At 40.6% G+C, this 16,185-nt stretch overlaps 2 long non-coding RNA genes and 1 pseudogene across 2 annotated transcripts in view; 2 read left to right on the top strand and 1 right to left on the bottom strand.

Annotated features, from left to right (window-relative positions):
* Positions 1-1,081: 1,081 nt before the first annotated feature.
* LOC146680704 (uncharacterized) overlaps positions 1,082-16,185 on the bottom strand; it is a 53,490-nt gene continuing 38,386 nt past the window's right edge. The window contains exons 2-3 of the long non-coding RNA XR_014918298.1: positions 1,198-1,281; positions 1,082-1,113 (exon numbers count right to left, since the gene is read on the bottom strand). This is a non-coding gene — a long non-coding RNA (uncharacterized LOC146680704). The remainder of the gene's footprint in view (positions 1,114-1,197; positions 1,282-16,185) is intronic.
* On the top strand, positions 4,131-4,563 carry LOC146680707 (uncharacterized). The gene is made up of 2 exons (XR_014918299.1): positions 4,131-4,395; positions 4,479-4,563. It is a non-coding gene; the product is annotated as an uncharacterized LOC146680707 (long non-coding RNA).
* On the top strand, positions 13,873-14,413 carry LOC146680706 (histone H1 pseudogene; annotated as a pseudogene).

Raw genomic sequence — 16,185 nt, 5'->3', positions numbered from 1 at the left:
ATTCCTCACAGTGTTAATAACGTAATGCCATCCAGAGCAAGCATATCATTAGACACCATGTTGAGTATGAGGTGTCCTTCAGTGTGCATATTAAACAAATATGTAGGACTGCTTCCTGTCATTTCATTAATATTTAATATTACTATAATTAGAAACATCTCATCTCAGGGTGAGGCTATGAAACTACTTCTAGCCTGGACTGCTGTAATTCCTTATTATCAGGATGCACTAAAAACTTAGTGAAAAACCTTCAGTTGATCCAAAATGCAGCTGAAAGAGTACTGACAGGGACTAACAGGACAGAGCATATTTCTCCCATATTCTTAGTAGCTTCCTGTTAAATCCCAAGTATAAAGTCAAATATTGCAACAGGACAACGCACCGTTCATATGCCATCACAATCATATTAATGCTTCCCTCCTCCATCCAGCAACACCTGGAACACCTGATTGGAAGTTCCTCCTTACTGGAGTCCTACAGACACTCAGCCTCTTCACTACAGAAACACCTCCAACAACATCCATTCTTTACACTCTGACTGCTGTGTTTGTGGAAACACTCCAACACACACCGCTTCACATATGAACATGGAAATGTGTGTGAAAAAGAGCTGAGCTGACATTAAACATGATGAAGGATTTATTCACAGACACTGAGTCAAAACAACATTTAGACACACATTATCTTTTTTTTTCTTTTTAGATTGTCGGTACAACCTGAGGGACGCTGAAATCAAAGGTACGAGAGAGAAATAAAACTCTTATTTAAATGCATATTTTTGTAAAATTAACTGAAAATTTAAATAATTGAATAGAACCTAAGGGAAATGAAAAAAAAAATAAGACAAAAATGTCAGCTTTGGTGGACCAAATAAAACTAAAAAATTCATATCACTGACAAGAGTCTATCCTCTAAAATACAATAGTTATATAATAACTAATATAAAAATAAATAATCATTACAGGAACACCTTCTCCTAATTTATTCAGAGAAAAAAACACTGGGTCAGACACAACATTAAGAAACAGAATACATCACCGAGTTTCGCAAATGGTTAAAGCCTCATAGTATCCAGATGAGGCTCTATGTCTATCTGGATGTACAGGTTGGTTCCTGTGAATAATGATGGAGCAGAGATGTGAGTGCTGAGCTGTGACATGGAGAAGAGTCATGCACAGTTAGAGATGGTCATCTCACCTTTGAGCTTGCTCTCTTCCCACACACTGACCCATGCTGTTGACTTCACATCCACATCAGCTCACACACACTTTCTACCTTCATCTGCAGAGGAAACACAAATCATTCATGTGCACATCAACTGAAATCCTCATTTCCATCATGTGTGCTGTACAAATATCAGCTGCTTCTTTTCTGCTTCATTTCACTGTCAGCTGAATGCAGTCAGACAGCAGTGTGAGCCAGAGGAAGCTGAAACGCTGCAGTGAGAAGAACAAAGTAACGACAGTTTGCTTTTCAAACAAAGAGAAAAACATGAATAAAACCTTCAAATTGTCTATGTATGTTAATCAGTAGTTTAAACAAGACATGTCATCTAATTGGTGGCAGGAGAGTGGACAGAACAGCTGGACAGGTTTTTACCATGAACTATGGAGAAACATTACATTATAGACAACACGACAGCACAAGGAGGTGAGAATAATGAGGAAGAGAGCAAGGAACCAGTGATGTCACACGTGTAACACTAGAATGGTGGCAGAGGAGCTCCAAAGTGTTAACAATCATAGGGAAAATCCGACTACGCTATCCTGGGAATTTCACCGAATATTTAGTTAGAAACTATAATAATTATCAAGAAGGATCTCAGGTCCACTATACTTCAGACAGAGATGTGGTTCAGTATAAAACAACAGTTTATTGACAGCTATTAAAAATATCAGATATAAAGAAGCAATGATTCAGTTGTACGTGTACTGCAAATTCACAGCTGTATCTTACCAGAGGGTGAATGGGATGCCAGATGAGGACATGTACAGAAAAATCACCAACTCATTGTAACACAAAAGCAAATCTACATATCAAACATTCAGAACCCAAATGTACGAACACAAAACAAATTAATAATTTTATAATACTATTCTAAATTATTCTACATACCACTGCTCTAAGTTGATAATTCAGTACAATATGATGCTTCCATATATTCCACATAGGGCTCAAAGGCTTTTCTAAAAACCTGAACAAGTGTGTTGCAGGCAGATCTAGTGAGAAGGCAAAAACAAGGCAAAAAATGACAAAGCAGCACTTCTGTAAACGCAAGCAGTAGCGGTTCTGCTGCAACAGCTTTGAAACCACCCACTCAGGCCCAGACTTCCTGTAATGCATCGTAGAATTAGCATTTACAGTAAAAAGATGACTGTGAAAGAACTTATGCTGAGATGGCGACAAATCAAAGATACATACCGATCAAACTGAGTCGCCCAATGTGCAAGCTACGTGGCCAATAGGAGGCTTCTGCAGCTACAACCCTTAAACACACCTGTTTACTGGGGATGGGAAGCTCGAAACAAATGTTTTGGCACTGAGTCGAGCTTGTGAAGCTCAGATGTTTAAAGACACTGCTCCGAAGCTTGGTTCAAAATACCAGGTCACATGACCACGACTGAACGAGGTTTTCGTGCCCCAGTTTAAACAGGTGGTGTACCTGCTGCTTCCAGACACTGCACTACAGTCATTTGCAATTACTGAATTTGTGTTTTTGATATTGTCGCTTTTAATTATTACAAATGTGGATTTAAAAAACAGTTTTCAGCTCTGACTCCATTTGCTCTGTAGTTTTTTTTTTTTCACTTTTAAGAGAAAATGTCATTTCCTTCACTGCAACCTGTTACTCGCATAGTGCGCAGTCATAAAGAATATTTTACTGTTAAAAGAAATGTTAGAAAAACACATGAATACAGCTGATCTACTTCTGAACAGTTTTCATGGCAAACGAGTTTTTTGTTTCGTGTCTTTTATTCCCACTGACCCTTCAGCTGAGAATATCTCATAGACAACACAAGCAGCTTCACTATGACCCAAACTCCAGACTCACAGTAAACAAACATCACACAGTGTTACAGGACACACAGCATCCACAGCAGTGGGAAGGTTCAAAGGTCCTTCACTAGAGGAAGATTTTAATATGTTCTGATCAAATTGACTGTTACGATTGATCAGAATGGGATAAACGTTGCCTTTTAGTAAAGAAGGAATTAAGTCTTTTTTTTCATTTAACTATATATATATATATATATATATATATATATATATATATATATATATATATATATATATATATATATATATATATATATATTTAATTTATTAAAAATACATACATATATATTAAAACCTAACACTGTGCCAGCTTCTAGCTTTTCTTGCCAGTGTGTAGAACAAAGTTGATGACACAGACATCTAGAAAACTTAAAAATCAACCAAACCAAGTTTGAGGGCTGTGAGGAAGAAACAAACCGACTGAGCTAAAAAAAAAAAAAAAGCATCTGTAAACCTGTGTGGTTATTACAGTGAACACAGCAGTCTGTTCTCTGTATGTTTGACTTTATCAATGGATTTATTGTGACTATCATGAATGTTAACAGAGGGAGGATGTTGCTGAAGCACACTGATCACTACAGTCACAGCTTGTTGTCTTTAGCAGTCCCAATATTTTTCTGGCCATGTTTTAGAATTTCTCTCATAATTACTGACAGTCTGATGTAATAAGTAGTTTTGTTTGGAGCTTTTGCCTGTCTGCATCATTGTTTCACAGAACAGCGTCTTCAAGTTGTACTGAAGGCCCTGTTCCAAATTGGCCAGCATGTATCACTGTGGAGATGGTTTCAGTGTCACGGCTGCCTTGGCAGACGTATGGAGTGGAGAGAAATAGGACCCAAGTGCAGACATTGATAACAAACTTAACTGTGAACACGCTTTTATTTGCAGCGGGGACAGGAAACAAACAAAAGCAGAGCACGAATAAAACCTAAACTAAATAAAACTTAAAGTGGGAGCACCTACAAATATAATACAAAAGAACAAAAACCTGAACCTAGAAACCTGGAACTGAAACATAAAAACCTGAGACAGGGAGCACAGAACATAATGAACATGGGAAATGTCACGTTTTACTGCCTTACTTTCAGTTAATGTATTTTGTTTTGCACTATGCATATTTTATATGCCATTAGGTCATTTATTGTGAAAATTCTCATGTAGGAACTATTGTACTGCATTTTGGTTCCACTGGTGCACCTGAGGGAGATGCACGCCCATGTTGATGTGTGAGCATGGCAAGTTGAAGCAAGAGAAGCCAATTTAATTCAGAGAAAGTTGTTTCTTAAAAGTATCTGTAAAGTGCTCATTTCTGCCTCAAAGCATGGGTCAGCCAGCGAGGTATGTTTGTATGTTATATAGATCATTTTATGTCTTTAATTCACTCGTCTTACTATCTCATTGGATTTTATGTTATGTTTTAGTTCGACGGTGGCGTAGTTTGTGATCAAGGTGAAGCTGTAACAACCCCAAGATCTTACAACTAACATTAAAGCCAACTTCATGCCATCAGTAAAAGAACTCTTTATTGACTTTAAGAAGAGGTAGAAGTGATAGTCGAACTCGGACCTGCATGATTCCCGGCCCCCTGGTGGCAACATCGTGCCAGTGCACCAAGGACCAAGCTGCTGCAAATGTTAATGGACACACAAGTTCACAGTTGCTTCTTCATAAAGATGTCCAGAAGCCAGACATTAAAGTTTATGTTTGGAAAGATGACACAAGGAAGGAGAAACAATAAGGAACTGTGTTAAGCCTGACAACAACAGCATCACAAGTTAGCAAGAAGGGAATTAATGCACCCAAGTTCACAATTCATTACTCAAGTCAAGTTAAAGGGAGATTTTGCATCAACAAATAAGTGCATTACAAGAAAAACAAAATGTCAGACACAAATGAGACAGAAATTGAAGCTCCCAGTGCAGAACAAGCTGCAAGGCAAGTGGATGAAACCTCTTTAGAGCAAACAGTGCAAATAGAGCAACGTAGAAGTGAAAGGTCTCGCATGCTCACAGAAAAAGGAAAAGAATTCCATAATCAAAGGTTACAAGGGTTGCAACGTCGCTTTGACAGTATTTATGACAGATGGAAAGCATTAATCAAAGTGGCAAAAAAATCTGTTATAAAAGGAGATCCACCTGACATTCTTGAAGGTCACATGAACGTTGTACAAAGAGAAGCAGCCGAGCTTAATGATATTTATGATGAATACAGAGCAATGGATGGACCACCTCATGATATGCGTTCCAAGCTAGACAAATGCACATCAGTGACTACAGTAGTTTTGCAAAAGATCAAATGTCACATTAAAGGAGAAACTCAAGAGGAGATTGTATGGCCTGATGCAGGCTCTATATTTACATCCTCTAGCTCTGTTAGTGTCTCAGTTCATAGTCCATTTAAAGCCAATACAGTTCTTTCTAATGGTTCCTCCTCCAAAAGACAAGAAGCTGCAGCAGAGTATGAAGCCACAAAGGCTGTGCTTCAGATAATGACAGAACAAGAGAAGTACAGAGAAAGAATGCAAATGCTTGAAGAAGAAGACAAACGCATATTCGCAGAGCAAGCAGCTGCTGCAATGTCACAACGTCTCCTAGAGGAAAAGGAGGAAACTGAGCGCAAGTTACAAAGAGAAAAGGAGAAAGCGGCCCTGATAAAGAGACAACAAGAGGAAAGTGCTGCGAGGAGAAGGTCAGTTGAGGACTTAAGAAGAGAAATTGAAAGATTGGAAAATCTGAAAGGACTCAAGGCAGCACAGGCAAAACTACAAGTTTATGAGGAAGACTACATTTCAGTAAAGCAAGAAAGAGTCACTCTAAACCCTGCAAACTTACAGGTAACAGAGTCCAAGAATACTGCTAATCAACCCTTACAACCACGAAGAGAGTCAAATGTCACTTATGAGAGCACAGGTGAGCTTGTAAAGGTTTTGGCAGAAGCTATGTCAGCTAATAGACTGCCTATTCCAGAGCCCTCGGTATTTAGTGGGGATCCACTTAAGTTTAAGCATTGGAAGGCATCCTTCCAGACTCTAATAGAGAGAAAGAACATTCCCACTGCCGAAAAGATATTTTTTCTACAGAAGTATGTTGGTGGCTGTGTTAAGGAAGCCTTAGATGGCTATTTTCTGATTGGCTCTGAAGACTCATATGAGGCAGCATGGAATATGCTCAATGAACGTTATGGAGAGCCTTTTGTCATTGCTAAGGCCTTTAGAGACAAGTTACACACCTGGCCAAAGGTCACAGGAAAGGATAGTGCAGAGCTAAGAAAGTTTGTGGACTTTTTACAAAGCTGCCAATCTGCAATGACTAATAATGAGAATCTGAACATTCTCAATGATGGCATTGAGAATCAAAGACTTGCTGCTAAACTACCAGATTGGTTAAGTAACAGGTGGAACCGAAAGGCTACAGAGTACCAGCTGGAGCACAAAAGATTCCCACGTTTCAGTTACTTTGTAACATTCCTGTCAATGGAGGCAAGTATCGCATGTAATCCCATTACATCATACCAAGCCATAAGACAAAGTGACTTTGACCAACCAAAGACAAAACCTCAACCTACACCCATTCCTAAGAGACAAGATACAGTGAAAATCTTCACAACTAACTCTACTGAAAGAAGCATGGTCTCTTGTGTGTTTTGTAAAAGAGCAGGACACGGCTTACACAAGTGTCGTAAGTTCACTGAGAAACCTGTCGCTGAGAGAGTCAAATTTATTCAAGGCGAAAAATTATGTTTTGGCTGTTTAAATAGTGGCCATCTCTCCAAGAACTGCAGCAACAAGATGACATGCAACACATGCTCAAAACGGCATCCTACATGCCTGCATGAAGAAAGACAAAGACAAGAGGCAAAGAAAGAACCACCTAAAGAGCAACAAGTAAGTGAACTGAAGGAAACCCAGCATCAGGTAACACAGTCACAAGACATAGTCAATGAGACCACATCTAATAGAGTGACTCATGAAAGTAAAAACACACAGACATCTGCAATAGTCCCAGTCTACGTATCCACACAAAATGAGCCAAGTAAAGAAGTACTGATCTACGCTCTGCTGGACACACAGAGTGATTCTTCATTTATTCTTAATGAAGTAGCAAATAACTTGGACACAACCAAAACTCAAGTTAAGCGCAATCTATCTACAATGTCATCCAAGAAAACTACTGTACCATGCACAAAACTTGAAGCTCTGCAAATAAGAGGACTGTTTTCCAAGAAGAAACTCACTGTACCAGTTGTTTACACACGAGACTTTATACCCGCTAATCGTAGTCATATTCCTACTCCAGACACTGCAAGGGCATGGTCACATTTGGAGCATCTCACTGAACATATTGCACCCCCTTTGGACTGTGATATAGGACTCCTTTTAGGGTACAACTGCACACAAGCCCTAATGCCCAGAGAGGTCGTATGTGGTGAAGAAAACCAGCCATACGCTCAGAGAACAGATTTGGGTTGGAGCATCATCAGCTACTGTGATTCATGTGATACAGGTAATGATGTAATTGGAGTAAGTCACCGCATCATTGTAAAACAAGTTATACCAGAGACTGAGTCACCCACAAAACTAAAGAATAAGGTTCATTACATCTGCAAGACACAAGTAAAGGAAGTAACATTTCCAGATGTAATCAAAGCACTTGAATCAGACTTTACAGAGAGAGCAGTGGAAGAGACAAGCATTTCGCAAGAAGATGTCCGCTTTATTACAAAGCTACAAGAAGGAATAAAGCAAAAGTTAGATGGACACTATGAAATGCCACTGCCTTTCAAGGGCGACAGGCCAGATCTTCCCAATAACATGCCAAGTGCAATGCAACGTTTAAGTAGTCTCGAACGCAGATTCAAAAGGGACCAAAGGTACTACACAGACTATGCAAATTTTATGGCGAACATGATAGCATGTGGTGACGCAGAGAAAGTGCCGGAGAAAGAACTCTGTAATACACCTGTTTGGTATATCCCCCACCATGGGGTATACCACCCTCAGAAGCCCGGCAAGATACGTGTAGTCTTTGACTGCTCTGCACAATATCAAGACACTTCGCTGAACATGCACCTGCTTACAGGGCCTGACCTCACAAGACCAGGACTACTTACGCTTCCTATGGTGGGAGCATGGTGACCTAAGCGTTCCACCCTCAGTCTTTCGAATGAAGGTTCATCTCTTTGGCGCTGCTTCTTCTCCTGGCTGTGCCAACTTTGGGTTAAAACATCTAGCCACGCAAGGTGAGGGAAAGTTCACTCCAAACACTGTAAGGTTCATTCGAAGGAACTTTTATGTAGATGATGGACTTGTTAGTGTTATGTCAGAGTCAGAAGCCATAAATCTAGTCCAAGAGGCAAGATAACTGTGTAGCACAGGTAAACTAAGATTACACAAGTTCATATCAAACAGTGAAAATGTGATAAAGTCATTGCCGAGAGAAGAGTGTGCAGAAAGTATTAAGGATTTAGATTTGGCACTTGGAGAGCCATTAATGGAAAGGGCTCTTGGTGTTCAGTGGTGCGTTTCTGCTGATGAATTTCAGTTCAGAATAACTGTAAAAGAGCACCCAATGACAAGAAGAGGAATTCTGCGCACAATAGCATCAGTGTATGACCCACTGGGATTTGTGGCACCGTTCATCCTAAGAGGAAAGCAAATCCTGCAACAGTTATGTCAAGAGAAAGTTGGATGGGACGAGCCACTCTCAAATGATCTCAGCACACAGTGGGAATCCTGGCTCCTAGATCTTCAAACCCTGTCATAGGTGAAAGTTCAAAGACATGTCTTACCTGCAAACACAGACATTGCACAGTGTGAATTACACCATTTTTCAGACGCTAGTGTGACAGGCTACGGAGAGTGTAGTTATTTAAGAACAGTAACATCAAAGGGTGATGTTCATTGTGCCCTAGTCCTGGGAAAGGCACGTGTAGCCCCAACCAAGGTCACTACTGTCCCTAGACTTGAATTAACGGCTGCAGTAGTTGCCGCAAGAACAAGTGCAATGTTAAGAAATGAACTGGAGATAAGTGATCTTGAAGAACACTTCTGGACAGATTCCAAGGTAGTGTTGGGATACGTGAATAATGATGCAAAGAGATTTCACGTGTTTGTGGCAAATAGGATTCAAAGGATACGGTCACTCACAGACCCACGACAGTGGCATCATGTACCATCTGAAAGTAATCCTGCAGACCATGCATCAAGAGGACTCAGTGTCCAACAGCTACTCAACTCTAACTGGTTTAAAGGTCCAGAGTTTTTGTGGCAAAGCGAGCTACCTGTTGAAAATGGCAAGTTTACGGAAGTCAAGCCCAATGATCCAGAGCTAAAAACAGTACATGTGTTCAACACCAAAGTAGAAGAAAGGAGAACAATACTAGACCGTCTCACCAAATTCTCAGACTGGAGAAGAGCGGTTAAAGCTATTGCTCGTCTACAGAAATTTGTGAAGGATTTTAAAGGACTCACCCAAACAAAAGGTGAAAACACAAGTGTTGAAGACAGACAAAGGGCAGAACTGTTCATAATAAAACTTGCACAAGAAAACACATTCAGCAAAGAAATCAAGGACTTAACTAGAGGAAAAGGACTGTCAAACCAGTGTACCTTGATAGGCCAGTACACAAAACTGTGTTATTGCTAGAAGCAGAATGAATGTTAAATTGTAAACATGTTCCTATTATAATGTTTATGTAGAAATCACAATAGTTTTGTGATTTGGTGGGAGTTTTACTGCCTTACTTTCAGTTAATGTATTTTGTTTTGCACTATGCATATTTTATATGCCATTAGGTCATTTATTGTGAAAATTCTCATGTAGGAACTATTGTACTGCATTTTGGTTCCACTGGTGCACCTGAGGGAGATGCACGCCCATGTTGATGTGTGAGCATGGCAAGTTGAAGCAAGAGAAGCCAGTTAATTCAGAGAAAGTTGTTTCTTAAAAGTATCTGTAAAGTGCTCATTTCTGCCTCAAAGCATGGGTCAGCCAGCGAGGTATGTTTGTATGTTATATAGATCATTTTATGTCTTTAATTCACTCGTCTTACTATCTCATTGGATTTTATGTTATGTTTTAGTTCGACGGTGGCGTAGTTTGTGATCAAGGTGAAGCTGTAACAACCCCAAGATCTTGCAACTAACATTAAAGCCAACTTCATGCCATCAGTAAAAGAACTCTTTATTGACTTTAAGAAGAGGTAGAAGTGATAGTCACGGGTGATACACATACAAACCAGCAAACAAACAGAGGAAGACACAGGGCTTAAATACACTGAGGGATAACGAGGGAATGAGACACAGGAGGAGAGCACAGCTGGGAGTAATCAAACATGAGACCAAGGGGAAGTAAACTGAAAACATTAACAAAGACAACAAACACATGACTGACAGAGGAAACATGGATCAATGGAAGAGCACAGAAACTAAGAGACTATAAATTCTAAATAATAATGAAAGCAAAGACTATTAATAATTCAAAACACAAAACACTGGGTCACCAACCCAGGACCGTGACATTAGGATTGTTTTGAGGCCTCAACACGATTCCAGCACAAATGTTTCAGTGTTTCACGAAACCTCACTTTCCCCATCACTATTGTTTACTACCAAGTAGTGATAGGATTTCCGGCTCTTTTTAGAGAACCGGCTCTTTCGGCTCCGAACCGACTCTTCGGGTTGTTTTGTTGCTTTAATTAATTTATTATTAACAATAATATAAAATTATGCACAAAAGGAATTACTAATGTAAAAAAAAAGTGGTTTTATTTATATATGTTTATATATAAATATTTACGGTGGCCCCTAGAGACAAAGCATGTACAAACTCCAAAACACATTTCTAGCGTTAACTGAACTTCCAAAACAGAGCTACTTATATTGTATTGTTTGTGTATTTGTCAATGGAAAATTGTATTTAGTAGTCAGTATAATCTTTTAGTGATATAAGTTTGCATATGGTAGAATACTGCATGTAGTTATTTGTATTAGGAAATATTCAACCATGTATACCTAGAGGCATATAATTAATTGTGTGTGATCTCTAACAGGCTGCAGGCTTGGGGTGCATCCCAGGAATGCACCCCCACGTCTGGGAGCATGAGAGCTCATACCTTGTTTTATTGTTTTACGGCAGGATTAACGTAGCTATGTCTGTTTTAGTTTAAGTGCTTCTTTACATATAGATGAACTGCTGGACTTCCTCACCATGTTATCTAGGGTGAGGACCAAGGATGTACCTTTTGTGCTCTCATGACCCTTTGATCAGCAGGACACACACACACACACACACACCTACTGAAGTATAAATAAAGATTGGGGCAGTTTCTTAGCGCGAGTCTCAGTCTGGAGGCTGCCCTTGCTAGCAAGAAGTTCTGTGTGTTTCTCTTCTCTGAGTCTTTACTGAAGAAGTGTTTTAGAATATTTTCCCTAACATTATTTGGTCCTTCGTAGCCGGAGGAGAAAATATCAGAATTGTTATCTGTGACTCTGTTCCAAGATCCAGCACTGATTCCTGACGCCGTGGGGAGCCAGCACCGAAGCCTGTGCACAGCCCTCTTGGACGAGGAGAGAGCCCCAGGACGTTAAATTCGGGTCTGGGCCGGTGTTATAATCTGGTCCGCGGCGGTGGGATTCAGTCCAATGATCTGAATCACCAGTGGGACGTCAGGGGTGAGAAACACTATTTTGGTATATAAGACGGCCGCAAAAGTTTAAAGAAATGTGATTAAAAAAAAAAAGGGGGTTTAAGTTCGCCAAAAGACCTGTGTTTTGACCAGTTTTAGAGGTAGCTGAAATTATCTCGTGACAAATTAGGTTTAAGTTCGCCAAAAGGAACTGTGTTTTGACCAGTTTTAGAGGTAGCTGAAATTATCTCGTGACAAATTAGGTTTAAGTTCGCCAAAAGGAACTGTGTTTTGACCAGTTTTAGAGGTAGCTGAAATTATCTCGTGACAAATTAGGTTTAAGTTCGCCAAAAGGAACTGTGTTTTGACCAGTTTTAGAGGTAGCTGAAATTATCTCGTGACAAATTAGCGCGCAAATGTTTATGTGTGTGTATGTGTCTGGAAGTAAGTTGATTTTACAGCACAATACGCTGCTGAACTACTTCCATTTTTGTTTTCTTTGCTGAGGCTCACGTGCTGGTGACAAAGGAGAACGGTTGAGTTTCATCTCATAAAACTGATACCGCTTCACCGTTAGGGTGAAGTCGAAGGCCGTATCAGTAAACCACTCTGAAGTCAAGCGTGCCAGCGACGGCCCAGCAAAATCTTTGAAAATGGGGGATAAACAAGTAAAATTAACACCTGATGAGAAATGTCTAGAAAAACAGCAAGCCGGAGCACAATTAATCCAAAAGAAAGAGAGAGGAATGCATCGTGGAAGAGCAAGAGGTAGAAGAAACAAAGTAGACAGTAACTCAGAATAGGATAGCAGCTCAGGTGAAGAGAGCAGTTCAGACTAGGAAGAACGTAATAATCCCTCACCCAGCGAAAATTAGAGATCACAGTAGTTTGAAGTAGTTTAAAAAAGGGTTGGAAACAGACCCGACTGAATAGATATAAATGCAAGAGGAATAAAGTAAAATAAACAAAAAGCTAAATTACAACTTAATTTTAATGCATTCAAACTAATAATAAAAGGATAACAACCTATAAACTGGTATTAATAATGAAAGCAGATAATTCACACAAACAGAACTGTGATAACTGTGATAACTGGAGTGTGCAGCGTTTCCGTGAGCAGTTTTCCTGCATCTTGACTTGTGTGTAGAGTGTTCATAACATCAGCATCATGTTTTTGTTTATTTGTTTTGTTGGGTTGAAAAATAGTTAAATAAACTGGTGATCATATTTACGGATCACCATGGCACATATCATCAGCCATGTGATTTATTTACGCAGATGAAAAAGTGAGTGTGAATGTGTCTGACGTCACAGTGTTTTTGTGCGCTGTGTAAGAGTGATTGCCTTTGATTGTGAGAGCGGTGATTCTGCAGGTCACCAGCTATTTTAAAAAATATATATATATATAAAAAAAAGTGAAAAAGATACAAAATTTACATTGTAGATGAAAAATAATTATAGGAAAAAGGTTTTGTGTTGATCAGCCAAGAACAACTACAATCTTATTTTCTGTTTTTAAGAAAGGACTGTTCACAAAAACACAGAGAGAGAGAGAGAGAGAGAGAGAGATGTGTGTTGATTAAGCAGCGATGATAATAATGAAAATGTCTTAGTTTGTCACTTTCAGGTGAAAAGCAGACCTGAATCAATTTTCCACATGCAGCGGTCGGAAGAAAGTCATAGTTTAACATCATTGGAACCATTCAGGCCAAGTTTCTGGCTGACTTATTTACAGCACCATGTGTCTCTCAAACTCACAAGCAGCTCTCACTCCTCCCTGAAGACAAGGAATGCAGCTCCAAAGAGCAATAACATGGCAGATAAAGAGACAGCAGCAAAGTCCTGAGCAAAGAGTTCCAGCAAGCAGCAGCAGTGTGGACAAACAGCATCAGAGAAGAAAGCAAACCCATCTTCCTGTCTGATTGGATGAATTCCACGGAGGGGCGAGCAAGATGGCGGCGTGAAGAGGAGTTTTTGTTCGAGCGCTTAGCATGAGACACTTATTTGACGTCTTTCTGGCTTTCGGGACTTTTTTTTGGAGATCAGCGCGCTAAACCTGCTGGATCTGAGGCCAGGTTCTGCGGCGGCAGCATGTCGAAATGCTCAGAAAGGACTGAGTGACTCGGGCAAGCCACATGCAGCTAGCATGCTGGCTAGCGACCATAGCTACATGAAAGAAATGGACCCTTCATGATGCGCTCAATGTGCCGGCGCTGTGGTGGGAAAGGCTCCATCATAAACACGCCCTGCGCCCTGTGTAGAGGTTCAGGCCAAGAAGAAGAAGATGACGACTTCCAAGCCCAAGAAGGTCGGCCCCAGCGTGGGCGAGCTGATTGTGAAAGCCGTGGCCGCTTCCAAGGAGTGCAACGGCGTGTTCGCGGCCGCTCTCAAGAAGGCTCTGGCTGCCGGAGGCTACGATGTGAAAAAGAACAAGGCCCGTGTCAAGACCGCCATCAAGAGCCTGGTGGCGAAGGCCACTCTGGTGCAGACCAAGGGCACCGGGGCCTCCGGATCCTTTAAGATGAACAAGGTTACTGAGAGCAAAGCCAAGAAGCCCGCCGCGGCCAAAGCCAAGAAACCGGCAGCAGCTGCTAAGAAGTCGCCCAAGAAGGCAGCAGCAGCACTTCAGACACTAGCACAAAGTCAACCGCATCAGAGGAGGGACAGGACAAAGCTGAAGGAGAAACTGCCTGCTATTGGACTATTGAAGTGGGAGAGGACAATAGAGTGAGAGTGGTGAGAACACAAATTTTGTTATTTAAAGTGGGAAATTAAAATTTGGGGTTAAAAAACCTGGGGAAAAGAAAACTGACTGCTTAAGTTGGAAAATTGAGAAGGAGTCTGGATATATGCAAATATAAAAAAACATATACATCATATACAAAATCACACACACAAGCAGAACATGCATTAACTCTACTAACACTTCCAAACACAAGAGAGCTCATGAAGATTAGACAACATCTTAAGCATGTCAGTCTGTTTATCATCTTGTCCAAGTCACTTAGTGTGATGCCAATACCAGTGGACTCAAAGCACATCAGTTAAGAAATGATCAAACAATAGTAGAGAAGTGTGTAGGAAAGGCAGCTTTAAGAACATGCTCTGTTGGATATGCAGCTCCTCAGACATTGATTAAACCTGCCTAATAACACAAATGCAATGAAAATTAGCTTGTTATCTTTTATCAGTGTTAAAATAGTGTCAATTTAGCAGACACTTGTTATCAAATGCTGAATTTATCCTGTTGGATTGTGTGTCCACAGGTGTTTGTACTTTGCGTCGTAATAAAATGACGGTAAAAGGCTCCGCCCACTTCCTATCCATGTCTTACCATGCAACGACTCTGTGAATGGACTGGAGAAGTGTAGTGGTAGAGTCCTCCGTCAGGAATGAGATATATGTGTCGACTTTTTATTCTCCCTTAAAATTATTATGCCATAACGCTGCACAGAGCAGCTCTGCTAACAGGTTATGGGCCCAGAGCAGCAGTAAAGAGATCCTGTAACTGCCAAAGGAAGGGCAGCGTTTCCTGAAACCGCAAGTTACCGGCAGGTGTTAAAAGTTTGGCACGATTGAGTGAGTAAGCGTTTTTGTGCATCATGAGCAGACGCACGGCAGAGTCGGGCAGTCGATATTCCCGTTTGCAGTTTGATGGAGATGAAAGGAAATATGAGATATGGGAAACGAAGTTCCTTGGTCATCTCAGACTACAAGGTTTGAAAGATGTCATCTTAAAGGCTGAGGGTGATGAAGAAGCCGATGGTGAAGATGATGACAAAAATGCAGAAGCATATGCAGAGTTGATACAATTTCTGGATGACAAAAGTTTATCGTTAGTTATGAGAGATGCAGTTGATGACGGACGGAAAGCCCTAAAAATTTTGAGAGGTCATTATGCAGGAGTGGGCAAGCCAAGGATCATAAGTCTGTACACCGAACTTACTTCTCTCACAAATGAAAAGAATGAAAGTGTGACGGACTATATTATCTGAGCAGAAGCAATTATCACAGCGTTAAAAAATGCGGGTGAGTCATTAACTGATGGACTTCTGATCGCAATGATAATGAAAGGTCTACCAGAGACGTTTAAACCCCTGATTGTGCACGTTACACAGAGCGAAGCAAAAATCACATTTTCAGAGTTTAAAGTAAAACTCAGAAGTTATGAAGAAACCGAGAGAATGCGTGCGGCTGTAACTGATGACAACGTAATGAGGACAAAAGTGCAATTAGACCAGGATTCTACTTCATGGCGAGCAGATGACCGAATATCAAAGAATAATGAGATTGTGTGTTTTAAATGTGGACTAAAGGGACACACTGCAAGAACGTGCCGATCCAGAGTATGGTGCAGTTTTTGCCGGAGTAGTACACACAAAGATGCGACCTGTAGAAGGAAGCTAAGACGGGATGAAGCGAGAGGGGTTGTGGAGAAGGACTACGCGTTCAAGATGGGCTCCGAACCCCAGAGGGTCCCGGACGGCGGCCAAGAGATGCTGA

This window comes from Copadichromis virginalis, linkage group LG23, assembly GCF_057382275.1.
Source record: "Copadichromis virginalis isolate Kocher_CV1m ecotype Utaka linkage group LG23, C_Virginalis_male_GT1.1, whole genome shotgun sequence".
Lineage (NCBI taxonomy): Eukaryota > Metazoa > Chordata > Actinopteri > Cichliformes > Cichlidae > Copadichromis > Copadichromis virginalis.
The sequence above is the reverse complement of the archived record's forward strand: the minus strand, read 5'-3'. Positions and strand labels throughout refer to the sequence as shown.